The sequence below is a fragment of the Plectrocnemia conspersa genome, unplaced genomic scaffold (assembly GCF_051122295.1).
Source record: "Plectrocnemia conspersa isolate PC_06_02 unplaced genomic scaffold, ASM5112229v1 ptg000014l, whole genome shotgun sequence".
In the NCBI taxonomy this organism is placed as follows: domain Eukaryota; kingdom Metazoa; phylum Arthropoda; class Insecta; order Trichoptera; family Polycentropodidae; genus Plectrocnemia; species Plectrocnemia conspersa.
This window is the reverse complement of record NW_028277178.1, coordinates 1,963,502-1,983,148: the sequence shown is the minus strand read 5'-3', so window position 1 is coordinate 1,983,148 and position 19,647 is coordinate 1,963,502. Positions and strand designations below refer to the sequence as shown.

Below are 19,647 nucleotides of genomic sequence, written 5' to 3'. Positions count from 1 at the left end.
ACGTTTTTAATATAGAGCACAAAGCTGAGCATATAATGTGTATAAATTACAGTATTTTAATTTTATATCAATCACTCACTAATTTTTTTTCTTCTATCTATCTCCTACATCTAGGACTTAATACTTCCCTTTCAATTATTTTAAACTATCTTTAACATTTACTAGTAAATCACCTACCAGTTCACAAATGTTTTTAGTGGCTGCAGTTAAATATTTTTTTATTAAATTCATACAATGTATATGTATAACATTTATGTATATATTTGTGATATCTACCAGTTATGCTACTATACAAATAATATGCTGTTTCACACAGAAGTGTATCGATTATATGCGTGTTAGTTTTTTACTATTATACCACTTGAGTAAACATAAATCAGATTTAGAAATTTATGTTCTTTGATTATTGGCCAACACCTGTTCAAAGCAATTACTCAACCACTATATTAGTCGTCCAATCTATTGAACAGCTTCTTATCAGCTGAGGTGTCCGAGTGGTTAAGGAGTTGGACTTGAAATCCAATGGGTTCTACCCGCGCAGGTTCGAATCCTGTCCTCAGCGAAATTTTTTTTTTAATGCGGTAAATAATAATACTGGATATTATTCGTACTTAAATTAAAATAAAAGAAGGATAGTTTCATATTTAAATCACTATATTATAATATAAATTGAAATATCTTGCTAAAAAAATATAAAGTAAAATAAAAAATAGTATTAAAGTACAAAAAAATTTATACACGAATTTTAATATGGTTTTAAAAATATATTAAGTAACAATTGAAATCAAAATATATGAAAAATCAATTTATGATTTTTTTAAATTTTTTAAGTGAAGCACTTTAATTGTGAACGTTAATTAATTATAAAAAAAGTAACTTTAATACTTTTAAATTTGAATAGACAGTAGTAAATATAAATTGTAAAAACATATAATAGAATCTTAATAATTTAAGAGATAATTTATAAATTAGTTTTAATAATAGAATGTCTCAAAAAAGGTAAGAGCTTAAATTTGATAAGAATACATATAAAATTTTGGGTAGAATAAAATACAGTATTTATTAAAATATTGTGAATTAATATTAATTAAGCTTAAGTAATATAGAGTAAACATGTTGTTAAAATATAATAATTATGGAGATAGAATATTTCAGTGTGAGAGAATTCGTGTTTTATATAATTATTTAAATTTATTACTATCTGAATATTATATACATATTTGATAAAATATACATATTTACATAAATAAATCAAAATTGCCAATTAATTTCTATATAAAATATATTGATTTATAAAAAGTTACCCGAGTCAATATATAAAAAATAACCATTATTTGTTTGATGAAATGTAATGCTGCTTTTTTACACTTATGATTCTATGAAATTATCTATAAGTTAATGTAAAATAAGCTAATTGTTATTGTATCTTGTTGCAATTTTTTTGCAAATATTATAGTTTCAGCATAGAAAGCAACAGAAAATCAAAACATACTTCCGTTTTCTAATATTTTTTTTATATTGAATATGTAAAGCATTATGAAAAGTCACAGAACTTGTTCAAAATCTAAAATAAAAATACTTTTTTATACAATTTATAAAAAAAATAAGAAGTAAGATTAAGTTACAAATGATTATGCTTTGATTCCACAATATCTAGAAAGTTACTGTTATTAACAAAAAAAAATTCCTATAATTGATAATTTACATTGGCATCAAATACATTAGGGATAGAAAAATGATTAAGTATTGAAAAATACCTGATAATAAATACGTAGCTTACATTAAACTCCGTTTTTTAGGGAAAAATAATATTCCAAGCACCTGGCCTAAAACAATGTTTAAGGGCAAAAAATATAAACAGGAAATATAGATTTTATCACGCAATAGAAAACTAACATGGTTTTTCAAAATTAAAAAGGTAAAAAATATACAATTTAAACATTAATTTACAGACGAGTCAGCTTAAGTCAAATTTAATGTCGTATTTAATAACTAACTTAATGAATAAAATCTAGATTTTCATTTTAATCGCTCAATTTAATCTTAAATAGTTTACTATTTGTGAAAATATCCGTTTGGTTTGTTTTTACATTGACAAGTTTGATAAATATACTCAAAAATGCTTAGGTCGCGTTTTTACTTATTTGCCTAATTGATTTAAACTCACTTAAAATTATAAAAAATAAAAAGAAACATAATAATTGTAATTTGTATGACTTACTGTGTAGTTACAGACATAAATTACCCCAACACATTTTATTTAAATAGGAACGATAAAACTTACAATTTGTATTAAATGGTAAATGTTTGATTGCAAAGTTGTGGAGTACATTGAATTTAAAAAGTTTTAAGAAAGTGTTTCGCTAAGTTTAATTATACGGCCGTTATTGGTGATGTAACCTTTTGCATAGGTTTTAATAGGATTTAATAAATTATCAATTTGTATAAATGATAAATGTTTGATCGCAAAGTTGTAGAGTACATAGAGTTTTATAACAAGTTTTTAAAAGTATAATTTTACAGAAGTTATTGGCGACGTTATCTTTTGCATAGGATAAAATAATTATTTTGCATAAAATGACAAATTTTTATTCGCAAAGTACAGTGCATACCATTAAAAGTTAAAAAAAAGTGTTTCTCTAAGTCTAATTTTGCGACAGTTACTGCTGACCTTTTGCATGGGAGTTGCATGATCTGCATCCAGGTGATTACTACTGTCACACCTGTAAGTTACCGGATATATTTGATTTTAAAACTGTTAGTTATAGCATATGTTTTGCAAAATATATTATAACTATTCTTTAAAATATTCTGTCATAACTCAACTAAGGGAGGATTAAATTAAATAAAAATACATTTTTATAACGCTATTTATATGTTACTATCGTAAACTTTCAAAAACCTAAAAAGATTTGTATTGTATGCTTTAGAGATAATATTAAGGGCTTAAACCTAATCTTGTCATCTCTTTCTCAATAATGAATAATTATGAAATAGATTGCTCTCAAACTGACTGTGTTAAAGCAAATATGGTACCTGTTTTTGAATAATAAGAAATGTCGCTCTCTAATGAGAGTAAATTATATTTGAACAGCTCATATGAGGTGCAACTATTTTTTTTGTGTAGGTGGCAAAAAATACAGCTAAAAATGGTTTAAGACAGCCAGATATTTGCGGGTGCTCCTCATATTTTGCAATGGAAGGTACTCACTTAATTAACGGAACAGTGGATTATAAAACTGTTTTGGAAATTTGTTTCATCCCTTTACTACTATAAAAGTAATTAAACAACGCAAGTAGTATTTTGAGCATGTCAAATTGTAGTTTTTTTGACGGTAGATGTACTTTTTTTTTATCGTTTACAATTTATTATTCAAATAGTTAAGCATAATAAATATGTACACATAACAAAATAATTGTATTTGCGTGTTTTCTAAAATTTATTAGTTAATTTGATAGATTCGACATAAATTCCATCTAGTTTTCGATTCTAGACGTACACTTTTTATTACCAGGTATAAAAAAAATAATTCGTTTCCTTCAAGGCCTTCATATCTTTATTTAATATCTATGTAGGTCGAAAATTAAGAGTGAAATTTGTAAGCAAATTGTGGCAACATTGGAAAACATTCATTTTTGCTTGTTTCCATAATAAATAACCTACATGTCATTATTTAACCATCTACGTTTTGTGGAACCTACAAAACGGACTCAATCGATTTAGATCTACATCAAAGCACGACTAATATATTATTTAACATACCATTTTAATTTATTTATAATCAACAATAAAACACCTGATGATTTAAAGCATAATCACTAGTTCCATACTAATTAAAATTTAGTACAATATTTTTTTTGAAAAAACATGAAATTAATAAGAAATATTTCTCTGAATTGTAAGACATTTTACATATGTATGAAATACATTTTTTTTATTGAATAATATTTTTTATTAAAAAATATTTCTGAAATCTTAACAAAGTAAAGTTCAATATTGATAGTTTCTCGAATGGAAAGTGATTTAAGATTTAATGTGTAAGTGACTCTCTCCCTTTGATTCAAACTCGCGAGACTATACATCTGTTAACAATACATTTCGATATTATTATACCAAAAAAAGAGAAGCGAAATGTATATAGATGACCATTTGGGCTGTTAACGATACCGTGGTGCTTATATTAGTTAATTATAGCCAGGGTCTGGCGTGTTCCCTGGCCGTAAAATTCGTGTTCGGCCTACGTAATAACACGTACGGTAAAACGTACACGTGTATTGCGGTACGCACGTGAAAAAACAACACGTAGTTTATTTTTCCGACGCTTCTTAATTTACGTTGCGGCATTAAATCTGATTGACATAATTATAAAATCTGAACAAAGTACGGCTTCAATCGACGACGTGGCTAACGAATGTGGCTTGTGTGCTGGAATAATCAAGTTTAACGTATCAGCTAACAAGAAAGTGATTATTCATGCCGTTAATGAAAATTAAATTGATTTTTTATTGTATGGTATACAAATTCGTGTATAGTGAAAAATGGGTTTTGGAGCTATTCAGACGATTTATATTAATCCATTTTATTGCAATGTTTATTAAAAGCTAAGTTAAGGTGTATAGTAAAATATTATAATATATTGTCAGGACTACTCGAGATTCGATAAAAATAAAATGTAACTTTCTCAACTGTTTAATTTTATTGAATGCTATATTTCTGATCTAAAAAACTTTGTAACTGTAAAAAATAATTCATAAAAAAAAATTTGTTTCAACCTTATAATAATATAATATTTTTTAATAAAAGTAATTTCACAAAACATATTTTCATATTAAAGAGTTTCCTCATTATTTTGCGATGTTCAACTTGTTTAAAATGTCAGTAAACTTTAAATGCTTGTTAGTAAAAGTTACCATTACACATTATTAAAACTTGTTTTTACACTTTATTAAACATTATACTGTATATATAATTTTTATAAAAACATAGGTACGTGTATTTTAACTTAATTTCATTCAAAGGCAATTTAATATAATACATTTTACTTGTAATATCACACACGCAAAGATTAAAATCTGACATTAACAAAAACCATTCAAATATTTGAAGTATTAAAGTATTGATTTATTCTCATGCTAACAATAGACACAAAAGGTGTACTTAATAATGTAAAAACCATACAAATATGGTATAAAATACTTAATTTTTATAATAATTTTTTTTTAATGAATTGTTTAAAAATAACGCTTAATCCAAATTTATTTTTAATGAAGCTTAAAATAACGATAGATTTTTTTAAGCTAATTTAAATTACAATTTTATTTACTTATATATACAAAATGTTCTGTGAAAATAGTTTATGTTTGATTTTTATTTATCTACAATAAATACATATATACAATAGTTCTACTATAATTATTTATTTGTATTTATTAATCAATTTCAACAACACTTATATACCTAATGCGGTTATGGTAGCGTATATATTATAATAATCGTACTTAGAATAAAACCATTTCGCAAAAAAAAAACGTGAAAAAAAGCTTGCTAAAAATAATCATAACAGAATATTTTTTCAATGAAGCGCTGTTTCTAATATATATTTTTAATCGAATATGCGTCCATTGTTTGGAATCCGAGTTGAGCGAAACACTTCTTGTTATTAGAGAATTCAAAGAAAATTACTGAGATAACTCTAAAAGAGAGAGTAAGGGTCGTATCCGTATTTATATCCTAGTGCCTACTTGATAGACGCGTTGGGGTATAATTAATTGCATTCTCAGCGTAGCATCTACTCAATGAAGCACTTTTAAAAGTTGCTAAGAAACGGTAACAACACCCCGTCAATGGTCGGTGAATACCCTAGGGAGTCACGATCGCGTTCCTAATTCTAGTTCGTTGCGGCCAGGACGTCAGCGCTTGAGAACGCTGCTGTTGCCTGAACTATCCAGCTTCTCAATGAGCTTTCACAAGGATGTTTTTGGTGACCACATTGAGAAGCTAGAAAAAAATATGTGAGTTTAATTGCCATCATGACGCATTGTGGACAATTGTCAAGTCATATTTGGTCAGATTTGTAATAAAATAAAATAAAATAAAAATATGATGAGAGAAAATAAAAATATTAATAATGTTTCTTTTAATAAACAAAAACTTATCAATAAATCAATAATTATTTAATCAAAATTTAAAAAATAATATTTATTACCAATTAGAAAAAAACGTAATCTCTTTATACTGTTATAAAAAAAATAAAGCAGTGCCTCCACGGCTTCTATGGAATCAATTTCTTACTATTTATTTTATAAATTTATTTATAAATCATAAGAGCAATGGATATACTATTTTGTAGCATTTATTAAACATACACTAGTATTTATTATTCGATCATTAAAGCAAAAAACTACAATAATAATTTATAAGTTTCAAAAAATAAAATTTGACTCTTATTTATCTCATAAATTATGTAAAATTTGTGATTTTTTTATTTAGAAAACCAAACAAAATCTGACAATACTATTAAAATTCAGAAAGCGGTACTAATACTGCATCTATTGTAACTATTTCTCACTATTCATACAATTATTAGGCAATATTTTGCTTTATATCAATTATTAAAAATAAAATTTAATTTTAATAATGAAATTTTTTATTTTTAAAGTTATTATTAATATTTTTTATTAAATCTGTAGAAGCGCACACCGCAATATGCTTCAGGAAAAATAAAAAATTGCAAATGATAAACAATGCTCTTTTTATTTTTAATATATTTTTAGACGAAATCCATATTTATATTTAATAAAGCAATATATTTTATTACGTATTTTGGTACTAAATAATATTAAAAAATGTTAAATAGGATCCCTAGCTAATTTTTTTTTATAAAAATACTTGTATTATTCAATATTTCATTTTATATGTATTTTATACTAAAAGATATTTTTTTATAAAAAATATATTATCTATTTATAAGAACAGCTTTAACTGCTTCTAAATTCTATTATTAAAAATAGCACAAAAAGTAGCAAAATTTCAAATTTATGTACTATTTTATTTTCTTGAATAATTCTTTACAATATTTATTTTATTAATATTGAAAATTATTTAATTTATTATTATATACAAAATTTTCAAGCAGTGCTTTAACTGTTTCTATAAAAGCTATATATTTTTTAAATACTATTATAAATTGATAATTTAAGTAATTTTCATATAAATACAAGTAAATCTATTATTAAGAAACATAAATAAAACATTTAACTTCTATTAAAGAGTTTAAATTAAAAACATTTAAATTTAAATACAAGTAAATTTATAATTGTTTCATATAAATATGTTATTTAACAAAAATTATATTTGTTTCAATTTATTTTCTGACATTATTTAATTTAAATTGATATAATTCACAAAAAAATAATTAAATTATATAAAATATATATTAAGATACAACCAAATTAATTAATTAACTTATAAATTATTTATTGCCAGATGCAAAACGATCATAAAATTTTTTTTAATACTTTTTGACTAATAATTTTTGACCAAATTATCAAGTAACTAAAAAATATATTGAAATATTATCCTCTTAAATAATATTTTATTTTTATTATTCACTATCAGATTAATAAAAAAAAAATTATAATATAATAAAATAGGCAAAGCAGTGCTTTTACTGCTTCCATATACATTTTTATTATGTACAATGAACAACTAGTATCTAAACTTATTAAATTTATTGCTTAATATAAGCAATCGTATTTATATCATTGAAAATAAAATATTGTAAGCGTTGCCTTTACCGTTTTGATCGATTTAATGATTGTACCTCTATAAACACTATAGTATTTAGAACTATAACGTTAACCATAACAAATTTAATTATTGTTTCTATTTAATAATATGCATAGTCTTTCTCAATGAATAGAATTGATATTCATTATAAGCGACTACGATGGTTTTGATTATAATGGTTCACCCAGAAGACATATTTATTTATTTAAAATAAATTCTAATGTGACCTTATAGGTGAAATTAATGTACCACGATGGTCAAAAAATAATACATATAGTTTTATTACAAAACAAAAAGCAATAATACAAGTATTATAAAAAATAATACAAAAAATGAAGTAATAAAATTAAGTGATAAGAACCAGATCAGCTCTTTGTGGCTGACGCTAAACAGATCAATGTGCAATCCTAGCGTAATAAGGAGCCGGATGGCGACAGCCATAAGTGACGTAACGGACAATAAAAGAGGATGCAATCGTGATTTTTGAAGTTGTTTCGAAAGCCAAAACTGGAATTCCTAAATAATAGTTTGATTTTCGTCAACATCCTAGTAGTTTTAAGAAATGTTTAGTGACATACAATTCTGCAAAATTTCAGTTAATCGTATCATAACGCTCCTAAAAGAAAGGTGCTAGGATTCAAGAAGAGGAAAGTTGCTTCATTAGAAGGTGTAGAAACAACAGGAAAATTCGTTTGTATAATAGAAGAAAACATATAAAAGGTTTGCCACTATATAACATCGGGAGTTTAGAGCGCCGCGGACAGATCAGATACTAAAGAGACGCAATATTTTTAGAAGTACTCTGATATTCACCCAACTGTGAGCTACAATTTTTGTTCAGATCAACCTGGATATTACTGGCATATATCTGTATATTATTATTATTAAAAATTGTGCAAGAAGACTATATATTTTTAACAACTCAATCGGCGTTAACTAACAGAATAATTCACACCGCTCGACCCATATAATACAAGTGCAGTAAGAAGCTGTAAAAAGGTACTAGTTCTGTAACAGACTTTATAACAGAAACTTTTCAATATATATTTAAGCAAACTTAAAGTATTTTTTATTCAAAATAAAGCTTTCAAACGTCACACAGCCATAATTTTTCCAAGTTTAATCCGCCGCATAATTGGTAAGGCCGCGAATAGCGCCGCTTATGCATTTAATTATTTACACATACACATATACACATACTTCAAAACCTCCAAAGTGCCAACTTCAAGTTTCGGAATTGGAATTACCCGCGACGATTCGAAAGGGTAAACTTTGCCGGTTAAGAGAAATCGTTCAGAATTATTTGCTCGCACGCGCGTTCAAACACAGTGTTCGTCGCCGGCGACCTATACACGCTCGGCATGAATTATTTATAATGTTGTACATACATATAAACATGTCTGTTGAGACGCGGGAGAAAAATGCTGCGGATGCTGCTGCGTCAAAAGCAAATTAAAATTAATAGGGAGATGCGTGCGAAATTTAAAGCTCTTTTGCGACGTTTTAAGGAATACGTTATTTCAGAATTTTTCTTAAATTTATTTATTTATGTATAAAATATAACTATATAATACAAACTTGTGGAATCATATATTCTAGAGAACGATCAGACGGCCTTTGAATATATAAAAACTCGATTTGTTCAACTAGACACGTGATTTATAACCAGAGCGCAAAGTGGGCTCGTCAACCAAGCGACGTGAGTCTAATAATCTCAAAACTCTTATTTTTATTAAATTTACTATTAATAAGCTCTATTATAATAAAGCTATTTTACTTTAAATAAAAATATAGAACTCAGCAAAATATTTTATTGTGCTTTAAGAATAAGATATATCATAGTAATCAGATATATTCAATTAACTTGTAAACTATTATTTTAATTTGCTATCCAGAGTGCTTAATTAAGTGTAGCTTCTCAAATGCGCCATCTTGCAAACCCCCATAAACTGTCATAACCCAAATAATTTCACTCAAAAGTCAATAGCATAAAGTTGGCAATAAAACGCGAAAGTGTCGATTGACAATGATTGACAACGCTCGGAGCGAATCCAATTCCATTTTAATAGTCTTGTACAATAAACCCAGTTTCGCGGCAATTTGGCAACCCTGAACCATGGCTTTTATATTTGTATTAATAAAATGAATTTATTTTTAGATTAACGCAATAATAAATCTCGGTTTTAACAATGTCAAACCCTGAGCGATTTATTTTCTTTTAGACCAGAGAGAGAAAGAGAAGGAGAGCGAGGGAAAAAATTGGCGGATTCGATACGCAGATATCGCGTATCTCTTCGAAATGCCATTACGGAAATGAGAATGGTATAATATTAAATATTAACGACATACACCCGCATATATGTATGTTTGTGTGTACGTAGGGGAAGTTGGGCTACCTTGGGACAGTTTTATCTGGGGACAGAGTTTATATCTCGAGTGGGAGTAATATTTTTGCTGTACGATGTTATTTTGCTACGACTATAAGTACGACATAAATTTTGAATCTATACGTTTGGTTGTTCCATTTTTTATTATAATATTAAATAAATGATATTAAAAATATTGATATAGTAATATAGTATATATATTGTCAAAGGATTTGTCATTTTATAACTACTTTACAAATTATTCACTTTGACTCGATTATATCTAATCAAATTTAATTATAATACCAAATTGTCAATTAAAATCAATTATTATAAAAATATACATCCATAAATCTTATTTTTAATCTATAATTACTGTTTAATAAATATCAATAAATCAAATAATTACTGTTTAATAAAACATATTAAAAAACCCATTTTATAGTATTTTTAATTAAAAAAAATTTAAACAATTTTTATTAACAAAAATAATATTTTTTAAGCAAACCATGAAATTAAAAATTAGGTAATAAAATAATAATTATTTTAGTACTAATATGTAAATATTCTTAAAAAACTTTTATAATATATATAATAAACATTTTTTGTTGTTGCTTAAATGTAAAAAAACTAAAATTAATTTTTAATATTATTCATTACCTATACCTTTCCTATTCCCCATATTTTACGTTTTGAAATGTTTGCTAAAACTTAAGCTAAAAAATTATATTTTAATATAACAGTATTTTTTTATTATTTGAAAACAAGCAGCATTTATTGTCTAATTTTATTTTTAAACTAAATTATTTATTTATATTTTTAATTATTAACGTTTTATTTAACCAAAGCAAAATAAAATAAAATCAATATATTTTTGCCAGCTTTTTTTATATAAGAAATACTATTTGCTATAAAAATAACAATACATATATATAAAATTTATATTTATTAAACCATACCCCAATTATATTATAATATAATGAAAATACCTATAATGCTTCTGTTCAAGTTTTTTACATAGTAAAATATATAAATTATTTATTTTTCTCTTAAAATGTTTTAATCATATCGTACAAATAGTATTTAATTTATTATATTAATGGAATTGCCACTTTTAGAGAAAAAAATATCTATCCTTGTTACTAATTTATATTTTTAATAAATATTTATATGAAAGTAAAAAAAAATTGTTAGTAAAAATACTATATTTTAATAAAATCAAAAGTATTTTTTATTTAAATGGTTTTAACTGTACTATAAATATTTTTTTAATACTTCATAATTTAAATTATTTATTTTTCATCTTAAAATATATTTTTAATCATATCGTACAAAAAATATTTAATTTAATATATAATATAAACGTTATTGTGTTCGTTTCGTGTTGATTATATAGACTTATTACATCAACATAATTAAAAACATGTAGTTTTTAAGTATATTTTTTGTGTAACAATTTACACAAACATTTATATACATTTATATATATAATAATTTGATAAATCAATGAGAGTTTTTAATAAAGATTTTTATCAATAATTATTTACATCTTTTTATAAGTAAGCTAAACGATTATTTTATTAGATTATAACACTAATAAGTATACTTTAAACAAAATAAATATATTTTATATAATATTGTATTTATTTTGATTTTTTTTATATTTGAACGTAAATGTTTTTGTTAAATAAAAATAATTTTTTATCATTTACAATATGCAGAAAAAATATTATTTTGATTTTATTTCATAGTAAAAAAAGTGGAGCTTAGATTTTAATTTTATTTACTAAGTATATATTTTTTCTATGTATTACATAAGTTACTGGTAATAAATAAAAAAATGTTTTATTTTGTCTTTATGCATTAAAAATAAAATAAAGTTAACTGTATATATGTATTTGTTGTTCATTTAGCATACTTATAAATGTTTTACCTAATTTTATTTATTTTCATTATGTATTTCTGAACAAAAATATTAAACGTAGGTAATATCAAAAATGTTGTATTTAAAATTACCTTATTTTTACATATTACTATTTTTATTAATACTTAGTTTAATTTAAGAATATTATAATTATTTTATTAATGCTTTTAAAAAAATGTAATAACATAGCAAAAAAAAATTTAAATAAAAAATGCAAGCATTTATATATTTGGCTTATTCAATAAAAATATGGTAAACTGACATATCAAATTTACAAATTTAGCATAAAAATATTTATACAAAAAGACTCATTTGTGTCGATTTATAAAAAAAGCAATTAAAAGTGTCCTTAGGTACGAGTCTTTCCTCTATATATGTATAAATGTACATATATAAATAAATGAGAGGTGTTTCGTTACATAAATTATGTCGTTTTTTCTTCTCCGCGAAATTTAAATTGCAAACGACCTTTAATAGATCCGCTCGCCAAAATAATGATGAATCTTAAAATTAAAATTTCAAATTCACCCCGAATTTAAATTTCACAAGTGAGATAATATAGCTTTCAAAATATAATACAATACATACGTTTAAGTAGGGCGGCAAACTTTTTCTTCAGAAAAATTTCGATTTAATCGAGTTGCACTGAACTAATATTTAAGATTTGCATCACTCAAATCACTTTTTAATTTCTTGTTAACTAGCTTTGCGTTAATTTAACCGAGACGGTTAAGCCGCTCAGTCGAATAACTGCACGTCACAACAATTTGTCAGCCGCGTGTTGTTTCGCATGTTTGATATAACATTTTTTTCTCTACGAAAATTCACAGTCACGTAATTTTTGACGCGGATCGATGCCGACGAGTTGACTACCCCTGCCGGAGTTTCGCGCGGAACTGGAGACGGAAAAGCGAATCAGGGGTGGTCGCCCTGATACAGGTTAGGGCGCATGCTCGGCTTTAAGAAAATTTTTATTACGTCAAATGTCGTTTTCATAGTTCTTTAAAATTTTAAATAAATTTAGAAAATACACTTTTATAATATATAAATATAAATTTAATCTACGAATATGTAATTTTTATATTGACTAAAAACAAAATAAAGCACATTAAAATATTATTGTTTTATAAAACTAGTCTAAAAGAAGCAGAAATCATACGTAAAATAGACACTGATTCTGATGTAAATACTATTAAGGAACGTACAGTGAAATGGTAGTTAGATAAGAGCTTGGAAGATGAATAATGTCAAGGACGTTATCTTAATGTTAATAGTTAAATCATAATCATACATAACAATTAAATAGTTTGTAAGCATTAGCTCGATAAATGAGTGCCACACGAGTTGAGATAAAAAAAGAGACATTAAAGAAATATTTTCACTAATTTTATGCAACAAAAAAATTTGGTTTATGGATAGCTTAGTAACGTGATACAAACATCAAGTAGAAATTAAACTGAATGACAATATAAAGTATCTAAAAAATACTTGAGCTCCAAAGCATTCTCGAAAACCAAATTTAAGTGATATAATCCAATATTTTTTTTAATCTTCAAAAGCATATTTTATCAAATATGTAGCTTTTACGCGGTGACCATGGAAAGTGGTATTTCTTAAAAGGTTAGTCAAGAATATGAACCTTCTTGTACCTATAAAGATTAAAACAACAGAAAGCACCCCACTGACAACAGTCTCTAGATGGCGTGTCGCTAAGGGTCTGCGCTCCTAAGTTATGAGCTCTGTAAACTGTCTCCAGTAAAGAGTGTTCTTGGTGTTTTTATTTTAAAAATGGCCACAAAAAACACGAAGAAGCATTTATGCCTATTCGCATGAATAGGCATTAAAGGTTTTTTCATTTTCGGTATATTTTGATAGTGCTATATTTTTTTTTATCAAAGCAGGTATTATACAAAGCGTTTTTAAAACGCAAATATTAAATTTACATTTCAGAGTTATTAAATGTACCGATTTTAAATCAACGGTTACGCTGTTACACACTAAAGAGTCTGACAAAAAAAATGTCGGATCAAACAAAAAAATCTTGTTTTGACTAAAATTATTGGGATTGTTCAAAATATCAAGGAACAGTAAAACATTGGACTTTCAATTTCACAGCCAAAACTCTATCATACTTATTCGGAACCTGAATTGTCAAACAATATACCTACTACTTCACTTCTGACTTAGAATAATGAAAGCTTAGCTAAACGAACACTAAAAAGAGCTACGCCTAATCGACCAAAACGACACTTAGGATGATCTACATGGTCCGACAAAAAAGTCATTTTAAATCTACAAGTATTAAATTCAATTTTCGCGAAGACGTATGTATGTTATATTGGATGTGTATTACTAGTGAAATATATATATGATATTCGAAATTCGACATTTAAAAGTAATTGTTTCCTACAATTTTACTGGCTTAGTTAGTGATATTCATCGCTCATATTTTTACTAGTAATTAATTAATTGAACTTTATAACAATCTTTACTCATGGCTTGAAACACAAGAGTATACTCTAACTCACACGATTTTAAGCAAAGCCAAAGATGAAGCAGCCGCTTCTCCCTTATTTAAATAGGAAGTCTAAAATCCAATAGTTGAACTCTTCAAAGACGATTTAAAATAAAGCTTCGAGAACAACGCATAACTATAACATTTTATAATTTATATAAAAAATTTTGACTAATAAATTAAGTAAATATTTATTTAATTTGTGTTGGTGTATTACTTTGCAGTAATGCAAATGTTAAACCAACATTAAAAATTCGATTTAGAATTTTAATTTTATCGTAGAAACTTTCAATGTATGAACTCTGCTCCGCGAGAGATGCCCGCGATACTTTTATCCCTACCAATGTACATCGTAGGGATACGGCGAAACCTCACAATCGTGTATATAACGCAGTATAAAACTATTTAGATCCCGGACTTCTGCCTCGTATATTAATAAGCAGGATTTTCAGAACACGCGCATAGATACCTATAATTTGAAGAAGGTTACCCAGAGCCAAACTATAATACCTATTTTTGGCGTTATATTGATTAATAAAACTTTTACCGAATAAGTGTCAACAAATGGCTAAATATTATAATAAATAAAACTAAGATAGTTTAAGTGCTATATTATTTTCTACATTTAATGTTCGTAGCACTTTTTTATTTTTTTACTGCGAAAGAAATTAAACGATGAACCTCAAAAAATGTAACAATTATATAAAAAGTTGCATTTTGGGGTAAATAATAAGTAAACATATGATACAAATCTATAAATAAAATTTTTAGTATAAGCAATATTAATAAAAAATAAAAAATAAATATTTGTATAATAATAAATTATTAATAACACTAAAGTTATTTTACACTTTTTTGCTTAATTTATAGTTAAAATTACGCGATGCTTTATTGCTATATTATTAAATTTCAAAGAATCATTACTATTTTCCTAGAAAGTGTCGTTTTATTGGATATCTCTTACTCTCGAGAAAAATCTGCAAAATCAATTATTTTTAAGTCTTGGGAACTGGTTTTGTATTTCAAAATATTTTTAATTACATTTACGTAATTTTCAAGGTAATAAAATAAAGTATTACAATTCTTTATATAATTTTAAACATTACTAAATTTCCCTCTGAAATACCATAGTAGATTGAAGTAAAATAAAATTTTATTACTGAAATACATACAATAGTAGAAAAAATTATCTTAAAAACTGATTTTTCCTGAAGTGTTTTTATTTGTTAACAAAACTAATAATAAATGCAACAATATATATTTATTCATTTTTTCAGGTTTCACGAAAATTTAGTTATGAAATCCAATTGATAAAAATGCCAAGCAAATTTAATCTATAATTAAAATGAAAGTATTTTAGTAGTTAATTTTTAATCAATAAAAATTAATACATGTGGTCCGAAGAGGGGTACGACCAAACCCCAAAGTATTATTTATGTTTATTGACTTTTTTGTACGAACTACTAAAATAGTCTTGTACTGTGCATGCTTTTCTTTGTATTCCAAAAGTTTTACAAAAATTTTAATAGCATATAAATAAGATAATGATAAAAAAACATTTAAATGGGATAATATCACATTTGGAAGACCACTTATATGATGCATTAAACGTTTTTCTTGTTGGTTAAGGATAAAACTGAGAAGCGGTAGAGATAGTAGGACTTTGTTTGTGTCAAAGGATCTAATAGAGGTTTAAGTGTCACGCCAATGTATGTTACATAAGTAAGTTCACAGATTATGCATTTTATAAGTTGTGCAGCCGTGTCCTATATACTATATTAGATGAAATATATGTGTAACGTTGATATAATATACGTGAAGGTGTTGAGAGTTTTCAGTGGTATACCACAGGTCAAGCAACAATAAATATAAACGTTATCCTCCGTAAACTATTCTGAGATAAGATTCACCTTAAATCACAGGTGAATGTACGCGCTTCGCAAATTCAGGCCATTAGTGCACGGGCCGTATATAAACTGGCTAGGATTTGAATCCCCCGACATTTGGCCCGACCTCCTGACCTAGGCCGCTAGAAGGAAGCCCGAAGAACATAATTTGTAGCAGTTTATATTTCAACAATATACTAGTTAACTCCTTTGCTGACTATAATAAAAGTATCATATATATTAAACCAATAAATTAATATTATGTAATATATATAATAATAATATAAGTACTCATTTTCTTATTGTAAGATGTTAAAATGTGTTACAACGATGTAAACACAATCAACAACCACTTAATAAGTCTTGATTTTTTTTTTCTTTAAATGACTATAATTTGTTATATTATCTAAAACTAAAAACCTTATAAATAAAATTATTAAATAAGTTACTATTATAAATATTAAAAAAAACCAGGTAGGTACATCTTATATTTTTGATTGCCTTCGACGGATAATAATAAAAATACAATTTTCAATATGGCTGTGCAATTTATACGTATAAAACGTTTTACTATTTTCTGAGTTATCAACAGCCATAAAACTAGCACCAATAAAAATATGAAAGTCGCTAAATCGATAAATATGTTTAGATAAATATTGAACATAAATATACATAGGTAACTATATATAAAGGTTGAGCAAATAAACCCAGCCCTTTTTTATGAGTTCATAATAGATCGACGATATTTTCTTAAGTACAATATTTGAAGAATCACGCAACAGGATATATACACACAGATATAAAATAGAACGAGCCATTAGGGTAGGCAGCTGTAGTTAAAATGCCCATGAAAAGATATTAAGTTTTATATTGTTTGAACATTTATATTACCAATACATTTTTATATTACTCACTATATTTTTAACACAGTAAAGTATTTACAGGGATGGCAAAAAATACTGAACAAGATTGAAAATATATCATGTTTATTAAAATTTGACAGAGATGGGATTAAAATTTGAACGGTTGCCAAATCAATCTTGCTGCTACTTTAAAGATTATTTTATGAACTATAAAATGCACAAAAATCACACTTATTTATTAAAGAGCAGTAGTCAAATTGTGCGTCAATAACTATAGAGCAGCTAAATTATTTAACATATTTTTTTTATAATTATAATACATAAAATTTATTTCTCTATCGCTTCCTTCTTTTTGTACTATAGTGACCCATCAAAAACACTAAGTACTCAGATTTTAAATACGGTATTAAGAAGTTAATTATTTTGGGCTTGATTAGCTTCCCGATTTCAATTTGAAAGATTGCAAAATCAGTCTCAGTGTTTCTCTAAAACGTATTTTGGATCTGTTTTGTAAGACATAATTATTTCATGATCTTTAAAAATGCACAAAAATCACCCCCTACTCAAAAATATTTTTCTATAGTAGTCTTTAATATTAGATTTTGACAAGGTTTTCGATAAGGGCTGTCATAAGTTATTTGTGAAAAAATATGTAGGACCTTGTATGCTCAGATAATTTACCGATCATATGCACTTAGTAATTTATAGAAAGCAATTGTTAACCCTTTTATCGCGAAGCCATATCAGAGCAAAAGCACAAATATCACCATTTGATAAGCTTGTCATATTGCATGATTTTAAACAAAATTGGAGGTAGTTACTTTAATAAGTTAGGCTAAATTGTTATTTAAGATACATCAATGTACAGTAAACAACAAATTTCGATTGTGCGTATGTGTTCGCGTGCTTATGTGAGTATAAATTTACGCGTATGTATCAAAAATAGTTTGTTTTTAGATTTTTTTAAAAGTATAATATAAAATAAATATTATAGCAAAACGTTTTTAAAGAGTAAAATTGTACATTTTTACTGTAGTGATCATTTAAAAAGATTTAGCGAGTAAAACATAGTTTTAAATATCAGCGGCGCTGTGGGAATACTCGCGCTAAACAAACGTCGCGGCGAAAAGGTTAAAATAATATTTTACTCCTTCGGGGGTTCTTTAAGGGACTAACCTAAATCTTTTTCTCGTCACGGTATTTATTATTGACATAAATACGGCAGTTATAAATTGCAGTATTTTTAAGTATGTCAACGATTTAAAATTGTTTAGATGTATTATATCTTGTGCGAATTTTTTCTCTCTACAAAGTGATTTAGATTTTTTATAAAATTTTTCATACACTATATCACGGTGGACTTTGGGTTTTTGGTTCTTTTAAAGATATTGAAATCACTTTTGAGAGCAAATAGAGGTTCTCTACACGTTAACGATATCTTTAAAACATCTTTCAAAATGTTCGCCTTTGATATAAGAAACGCGTTTACTTTGACGATCCGTCAGATATTTGTGCCAGCTATGACTATTCATTTGCAGTTTTTCTAAATAAGGATCTAAGCATCAGAATTCCCAAATAACAAAGTACTCTCGTTTAATCAAAAAAATTTAGAAAATCTTTATGTAAGTATATTTAGTTATAATCCGTTCCTCTATCCTACTAAGGGAAAGTTTTAAAGAGCAACTAAACAACAATAAGCTTTTTTTAAAATTATTTAGGGGTACTATTGAGAATTAAAATATTTTTTAAAAATTCCAGTTTTAAGTTTCATAACGTTTTTGTGAATCACAATCGCGTCCTCTTTTTTTTATCGCTAAAGCCAGGACGTCTGTACTATTTGACTCGATTATGGCTGTCACCATCCTGTTCCGTAATATTCAGGCCTTGAACAATTATCTGTTATGAGATAATGTCAGTTACGAGAAGCTTGTATATTGTATCATTTTTTACCATCGTAATGCATTTATAAAATTATTTAATAAAATTAAATTCAAGGTATCTAAAGATAGTATTAAACTATAGATTTCGGAAAAAAGCAACCGCTTCTCTCTACACTTCAACCCTGGTTAAGGCTACGACGTTTGAAATCAAAGTTCAATCCGATCTTCAGAGATTTGATATAAAAATAAATTTGATGACAACTAGCACATATATATTTCTACAATGATAATAATATAAATATACACATAAATTGGAATGTAACCATTGCTTCTCAAGCTCTTTCACAATAAAAATAATCAATCTATTTTTTTATTCCTAGAAATTTCTCACGACAGACACACGCTCATAACATTTAATGCCCGC

The 19,647-nt window shown here is 26.0% G+C and overlaps 1 protein-coding gene and 1 non-coding gene across 2 annotated transcripts in view; one reads left to right on the top strand and one right to left on the bottom strand.

The window, feature by feature from the left end:
- Positions 1 to 12,897, bottom strand: part of LOC148225955 (kin of IRRE-like protein 1) — a 231,105-nt gene extending 218,208 nt beyond the window's left edge. The window contains exon 1 of the mRNA XM_088203998.1: positions 12,668 to 12,897. The gene's annotated coding sequence lies outside the window, so the exon portion shown is untranslated. The remainder of the gene's footprint in view (positions 1 to 12,667) is intronic.
- Positions 481 to 562, top strand: TRNAS-UGA (transfer RNA serine (anticodon UGA)). Its single transcript has one exon. It is a non-coding gene; the product is annotated as a tRNA-Ser (tRNA).
- Positions 12,898 to 19,647: the final 6,750 nt, after the last annotated feature.